The following is an 8,150-nucleotide window of genomic DNA, read 5'->3' as shown; positions in this document are numbered from 1 at the left end:
GTTTTGCCTGTTGGTTTTTCCAGTATTTTTGGAACAGGAACCTAAAGCCAGATGGGGATTTCTGTGAGATTCATGATCTCGAGACAAGACTGTGGAATTCTTCCCCAAATTGAGATGGGAGTGTTTTGCTAGAGAAATCTAGTAATGTCCTCTACCCAGTACTGACGTCACCTTTTTTTCTCCTTCAGATTTTGCCCAGAAAGTCTTTGCATTATAGTAGGAACTCCATGTTTTTAGACTATTGTGGATCTAGAGTGGAGCCATGGATTTTTTTTTTCCAAACAGCTTTAATGAAATACGATTCACATACCATACAATTCACCCACTTAAAGTGCACAATTCAAATGGCTTTTAGTACATTCACAGAGTTGTTATCTAACTTTTAGAATATTGAGATCATTTTCATCACCTCCAAAAGAAACCCCATACCCTTTAGCTATTAACCCCCAATTCCCGCATCCCTCCCAGCCCTAGGCAATCACTAATTACTTTCTATCTCTAAAGATTTGCCTATTCTGAACATTTCATATAAATTGAATCATACAATATATGGTCCTGTGTGACTGGCTCCTTTCACTTAGCATAATGTTTTCAAGGCTTATCCATGTTGTAGTACGTATCATGGATTTTTAGAAATGGGTATTTTGGGTTGTTTTCTGTTTGAAGAACGTTTCCCCCCCCCCATCTTGTTATTTTGTCCTTGCCATTAAAAATGATTCTTTTTTTTTTTGGACTGTGGTGTCCTCTGGTGAGTCAGTCTCTTCTTTTTGATATTCCCCAGTGAAGCAAAGTGGTTCTTCTAGGATTGGGATGTGTTTATTCTGATTTGCCACTGTCATCTGATGAGGAAGTTAAATTTAAGTTCTGCAGTTTCCCAAGATAGATGAATATGGAGACAACTCACCAGAGTGGGAAGTTACTGACCTCAGAACTTCTCTTAGGAGTTCTCGTATGTCTTAATTATAAAAGAAATTTCGTTTGGGGGTTTAAAATGGAAATGGGGTCTGTCTCCTGGGAGCTGTTCAGCAAGGTTTGGGTACTGCCTTCCCTAGGGCTGGAATTGCCCTTATGTTGCTGTCTGACTTTCTTATCTTGGCAAGCCCAAGGAGCCCATTCTTAGAGCCTTCTCTTTCCACATTATTCATAAGAAGTAATGCCTTTACACTGGGAATGGAAATTGGCCTTCCTGATTTCCCCATTGACTTTGAGAGCAGGAACCTGAGGTCAGTGATGCATTCCATTCTGGACGGATGGTCAGAGGAGACACGAGGGGATTTTCACCCTTGCTAAGCATAAGGAACTCGGCTGTGGGAACTTCTGCTTGTAAATCATAAAGGCTGTTTTTTAGGGTCTGGGTTAAAAGTTCAACCTACAAGAGGTGTTCCTATTTTTATGTATTTATTATTAATTTTTTTTTTTTGCGGTACGCGGGCCTCTCACTGTTGTGTCCTCTCCCGTTGCGGAGCACAGGCTCCGGACACACAGGCTCAGCGGCCATGGCTCACGGGCCCAGCCGCTCTGCGGCATGTGGGATCTTCCCGAACAGGGCCACAAACCCGCGTCCCCTGCATCGGCAGGCAGACTCTCAACCACTGTGCTACCAGAGAAACTCCTATTATTAATTTTTTAATAAATTTATTTTTGGCTACTTTGGGTCTTTATTGCTGTGTGTGGGCTTCTCCCTAGTTGTGGGGAGCGGGGGGTACTCTTTGTTGTGGTGCACGGGCTCTAGGCGCGCAGGTTTCGGTAGTTGTGGCACACGGGCTCGGTAGTTGTGGCACACGGGCTCAGTAGTTGTGGCACACGGGCTTAGTTGCCCCACGGTGTGTGGGATCTTCCCAGACCAGGGATCGGCTTCAGGGATGTCCCCTGAATTGGCAGGCAGGTTCTTAACCACTGTGCCACCAGGGAAGCCCCCCGACGTATTTATTTATGGCTTTGCCTTAAATAAAGCAACGCTTTATTGTGAAAGCAACGCTTGTCAAACGTTAATATGCATAGGAATCTCCCGGGATCTTGTTAAAAATGCAGACGCTGATTCAGTAGGTCTGGGGTGAGGTTGAAATTCTCTATTTCTACCAGGCTCCATGGTGGTGCTGTTGCTGCCTCTCCTCTACCAGGCCAAGGGTGTGGTAGAGGACTTGTGGGAAGAGTGTGGACACAGACTTTGGCTTGGGACTAGGCCCTTGGGCTTGGGTGCTCCAGTGATCTCCTCTTTCTCCCGGAGAGGGTGGGTGGAGCCGGGAGCTCCTTGGGCCCATGCGTGCTCGCTCCCCTCCTCCCCACCCGGAGTCTAGGGAGGGTGGCGGTTGCGTCGGCCTGTTGCTAAGAGACGCGAAGGCGGTAAGGACCAGCGGCGGGGGAGGGTAGCGGCGCCCGGCGCTCTCGGGAGCCCAGCTAGAGCTGGGAGAGCAGATGGCGGGGTGGAAGGGTCGGAGCCTCCTGGGATCGGAAATTCAAGGATTAGTGGACCTTCGAGGGTCGCAATGCTCGGGTTTGTCCTTATGCATTTTTAAATGGTTACATTTAAATGGTTATATAAGTACCTACATAATATCCTTGATTTTGCTGCTTGGCCTGCAAAATCTAAAATACTGTCTGGCCCTTTGAAAAAAGTTTGCCAGCCCCAGACATTTCTTACCCCAGACTTGGAATCAGCCATTTCCAAAAATCCTGGTTACTTTTAGTGGGAAACCACAGTTCAGAACTACAAACTGGGTGCTGGGGATGCTCATTGCTACTGGTTTAATCATTGTTTCTAGGTTTTTATGGAGGACACAGACAGGGAGAATATATATTTACAGATAAAATGTTCCATTAGAGGGTTTTAAGTAAGGGAGCAACATGATCTGATTTACGCTTTTGAAAGATCTTTCCCCTGGGAGAGAATGAACTATGGGGACAAGAGGGGAAGCAGGAATGCATATTAGGATGCTGTTTTCCAAGAAAGAAGTGGTAGGACTGCAGCAGTGGAGACAAGAAGTGGTTGGATTCAGGCTATATGTGGAGATAGAGCTACCATTTATATATATATATATATATATATATATATATATATATATACACACACACACATACATACACACATACATGCATATATATATGTATGTAGCTGATGGACAGGATGCAGGGAAAGAGAAAAGACCAATTTCTAAGTTCTGACCTGAAACTAGGTAGGTGGTGTTTCCATTCACTGACCTCAGAAAGCCTGGGGAAGCAGGTCCGTGGAAGGGAAATCAAGAGTTTGTTTTGGACACATTAAGTTTAGACATCCAAGTGGAGATGTCACTCAATGTTGGATATAAAAGTCAGGAGTGCAGAAGCAAGATCAGGGTTATAGCTATAGATTTGGGAGTCGCTGGTACATTGGTGGTCCTGGAAGAGAGCACCTAGTGGAAGAGCAGGATGGAGGAGAAGAGAGGAGAGTCATGTCCTGGCCTGTATTCTGGGGAGCTGGAAGAGGAGACCCCTGCAGGGAAGCCTGAGAAAGCCATGGGGGTCAGGAGGAACACTGGAAGAGAAGATGATGTTCAGGTAGGAGGGAGTAGCTGTATCAAGTGCTGCTGAGGGCTGAACAAGATAAGAGCAGAGACCTAATGAATGGATTGGGCAAAGTGGGAGAAGTTTCAGTGGGATGGTTGGATGGAAAGCCCAGCTGGAGTGAGAAGCGGGGGTGAGAAGGTGGAGACAGGAAATAGAAACAACTTTGGAGGGATTTTGCAGAAAAAGAGAAGCAGGAAAAAAAAAAAAAGTAGAGTCTGGAAGGAGCTGTGGGCTCTAGGGAGCATGTTTACTTTTTTAGGCTGTGCCGGGTCTTAGTTGCAGCATGCAAGCTTCTTAGTTGCGGCATGCGGGCTCTTAGCTGTGAACTCTTAGTTGCAGCATGCATGTGAGATCTAGTTTCCCGACGAGGGAATGAACCCGGGCCCCCTGCATTGGCAGCACAGAGTCTTACCCACTGGACCACCAGGGAAGTCCCCAGCATATTTATTTTTAAGAACTGCAACATTAAGTCTTGTTTGTATGCAGATGGGTATGATCCAGTATGGAGAAGAAACTGACAAAGCAAGAGAATGAGAGGATCATTTCAGTAGCCGAGTTTTTAAGTACTTGAAGGGATTGAAAAATTCAGTACAAAGTGGAGGGATAGTCTGCAGCCACAAGCAAGGACACTCCTTCCATTACAATAAGAGGAGGAGCTCTGGATACAAATGCAATAGGTCAGTGGATCTAGGGCTGGGAAGGCAAGGGAGGACTCACCTTCAAGCATCTGTTTCCTTAATGAATATGCAGTGAGGTGAAGAGGTGAAATTGCCGTCTTGAAAGAGAGAAGATTTACTAGGGAAGTGCGGTAGGATTAGCTGGTAGCATTGGCTGCTCATTTAAGATTTGAGGTTTCGATTTACACTGAGACTGATCAGCACAATGGGATTTTCTCCATCCATGCTTAGCTGCTCAGGTGCAAGCACACAGCAGATGGATTATTGGGTGTAATTAAGGCTGCAGTTCTGCCATCGGAGTGTGATGGAGGGAGGGGGGCAGGCATGAGTAAGGGTGTTTGCAGGGAAATGTTTGAAGTCCTGAACCTTGGCCCGTATTCGAGTGCTAAGCACTATCCCTACAGGCCCTCATCTCATCCAACAGCCTTGGTTAGTATCTTGGCGCAAATCTTAAAACTCAAACCTTAAACAAAAGCATAATGGAAAATATATGTATGTATATATGGCTCCTCCCACCCTCCCTCCTTCGGAAGCTTTGTTGTTTAAGGTGGAGAAAGAGATAAGAGAGTGTTAGCCTGTAACATTTTATGTCATTTTTATTTTATTTTTTTTTGCGGTACGTGGGCCTCTCACTGTTGTGGCCTCTCCCGTTGCGGAGCACAGGCTCAGGACGCGCAGGCTCAGCGGCCATGGCTCACGGGCCCAGCCGCTCCACGGCATGTGGGATCTTCCCGGACCGGGGACTGAACCCGTGTCCCCTGCATCGGCAGGCAGACTCTCAACCACTGTGCCACCAGGGAAGCCCAGCCTGTAACATTTTAAAATTATGTTAAAGAGATAGTCACGATAGAGGCCAGAAGACATTGGAAAGTCATCTTTAAAGTGCTGAAGGAAAAAAACTATCAACCCAGAAAGCCATATGCAGCATAAATATCTTTTTGTTTTCCTGTTGTGTTTACTTTTTTAAAAAATTTATTTTATTTTTGACTGTGTTTGGTCTTTGTTGCTGTGCGCGGGCTTTCTCTAGTTGCAGCGAGCGGAGGCTACTCTTCATTGTGATGTGCAGGCATCTCATTGCGGTGGCTTCTCTTGTTGTGGAGCACGGGCTCTAGGCACACAGGCTTCAGTAGTTGTGGCGTGCAGGCTCAGTAGTTATGGCTCACGGGCTGTAGAGCACAGGCTCAGTAGTTGTGGTACACGGGCTCAGTTGCTCCGCGGCATGGGGGATCTTCCCGGACCAGGGCTCGAACCTCTGTCCCCTGCCTTGGCAGGTGGATTATTAACCACTGTGCCACCAGGGAGGCCCTTTTGTTTTTGTTTTTTGGGGTTTTTTTGATGGAACAATGCTTTACTTCAGATGAATATCTTTTCAGGCTAAAGACAAAAATGAGAGTGTGGGAATTCCCTGGATGTCCAGTTGTTAGGACTTGACGATTTCACTGCTGGGCTTGGGTTTGATCCTTGGTCGGAGAACTAAGATCCTGCAAGCTGTGCGTCAGGGCCAAAAAAAACCCAAACCAAACAAAAACAAAAACAAAAAACTAAGAGAGTTTATTGTCAGCCAACTGCACCACAAGGAAATTCTTCAGGCTGAAGGGCAGTACTACCAGACAGAAAGTCGAGTCTTTAGGTGAATGGAGAACACTGGGGATGGTGACTGTGAATAAATATAAAAGGCTATCTTTTTCCCTCAGTTTATTTAAAACACATTTAACTGTTTAAAGCAAAGGAATTTTGCAATTGTATAGTTTTTTTTAATTGCTCCTGTCCTTTATGTTATGTAATATATATGACTAAGAATTATACAGTTGCAAAGTTCTTATAATTTACATGAGGTGGTATAATGTTTACTCTAGGTAGACTCTGGAAAGTTAAGGATATATGTCATAATGCCTAGAGTAGTGGTTCTTAAAGTGTGGTACAAAGACTTTGGGGGGTCCCCAAACACATTCAGGAGGTCTTCAAGGTCCTCCTTTTCCCAACTACGTATGTTTGTAAGGTGTATTTTCTTCATATATGCCAACCCAAACAACATATCCCAGCAGATTGAATACAGAAGTAGATTTGAGCATCCATCTGTCTTTTATTAAGCCAGCCGTTAAAGAGTTGCAAAAATGTAAAACATTGCCTCTCTTCTCAATATATTTTTGAAAATAAATTTTTCATAAAAATATGTTTTTTATGCAAGCATGTAATGGTTTTCATTTTTATTTTAATTAAAAATAAATAAAATTTTTAGTTTATCTATCTATATCTCCCACATAAAAGACCCCTCTCTGGGGGGGTCTTCAATACTTTTTAAGAGTGTAAAGGGGGCCTGAAACCAAAACACTTGAAAATAGCTGCTGTAGAACAAACACTCAAAAATAATGCAATGAGAAGCACTATTCACAGTAGCCAAAAAGTGAAAACAACACAAATGTCCATCAAACAGAAGAATGGATAAACAAAATGTGGTATATACATCCAATGGAATATTCCTCAGGCTTAAAAATGAATGAAGTACTGATACATGCTACAATGTGGATGAACCTCTAAAACATTCTGTTAACTGAAAGAAGCTAAACCAAAAGGCCACATGTTGTGTGATTCCATTTATATACAATGTCCAGAATAGGTACATCCGTAGAGGTAGTATAGATTGGCAGTAGCCAGGCACTGAGGGAGGGGGGAATAGGTAGTGACTGCTTAATGAGTATGGAGTTTTATTTTGGGATGATGGAAATGTTTTAGAAGTAGACAGAGGTGATGGTTGCACAACATTGTGAATGTACTAAATGCCACCAAATTGAACATTTTATTTTATTTTATTTTTTATTTTTTTTGCGGTACGCGGGCCTCTCACTGTTGTGGCCTCTCCCGTTGCGGAGCACAGGCTCCGGATGCGCAGGCTCAGTGGCCATGGCTCACGGGCCTAGCCGCTCCGCGGCGTGTGGGATCTTCCCGGACCGGGGCACGAACCCGTGTCCCCTGCATCGGCAGGCGGACTCTCAACCACTGCGCCACCAGGGAAGCCCCAAATTGAACATTTTAAAACAGTTAATTTTGTTATGTAAATTTTACCTAAAAAAAAAAGAGGACAAAGTATAGTTAAAAAGCCAATAGAGAAGTTAAAATGGAAAAAGAAGATAAGAAAGGAGGAATAGAGGAACAAATAGAGGAATAGAGACAGAGAAAACAAATAGAATGGTAGACCTAAATCCAACCTTATCAAGCATTATATCATCAGGACTTCTCTGGTGGCACAGTGGTTAAGACTCCGCGCTCCCAATGCAGGGGGCCCAGTTTTGATCCCTGGTCCGGGAACTAGATCCCACATGCGTGCTGCAACTTAGTGTTCGCATGCCACAACTAACGAGCCTGCCTGCCACAACTAAGACCCAGTGCAACCAAAAAAAAAAAAAAAAAAAAATTACATCATCCCATGACCTAGCAATTCCTCTTCTAGATATTTAACCAAAAGAAATGAAAACATGCATTTTCAAAAAGACTTGTACATGGATGTTCATAACAACTTTACTTGGATTAGCCAAGAACTTGAAACCGTCCAGGTGTCCATCAACAGGAGAATTGTGGTATGGTCACGTGATGAAATACAACTTAGCACAGTAAAAGAACAAACTACTGATATATGCAACATGGATAAATCTCAAAAACATGCTGAATGAAAGAAGCCTTCCACAGGGCTTCCCTGGTGGCGCAGTGGTTAAGAATCCGCCTGCTTGGGCTTCCCTGGTGGCGCAGTGGTTGAGAGTCTGCCTGCCGATGCAGGGGACATGGGTTCGTGCCCCGGTCCGGGAAGATCCCACATGCCGCGGAGCGGCTGGGCCCGTGAGCCATGGCCACTGAGCCTGTGCGTCCGGAGCCTGTGCTCCGCAGCGGGAGAGGTCACAACAGTGAGAGGCCCGCATACCACAAATAAATAAATAA

Source organism: Stenella coeruleoalba, assembly GCF_951394435.1.
Source record: "Stenella coeruleoalba genome assembly, chromosome: 10".
Classification (NCBI taxonomy): Eukaryota; Metazoa; Chordata; class Mammalia; order Artiodactyla; family Delphinidae; genus Stenella; species Stenella coeruleoalba.
This window is presented reverse-complemented; position numbering follows the sequence as displayed.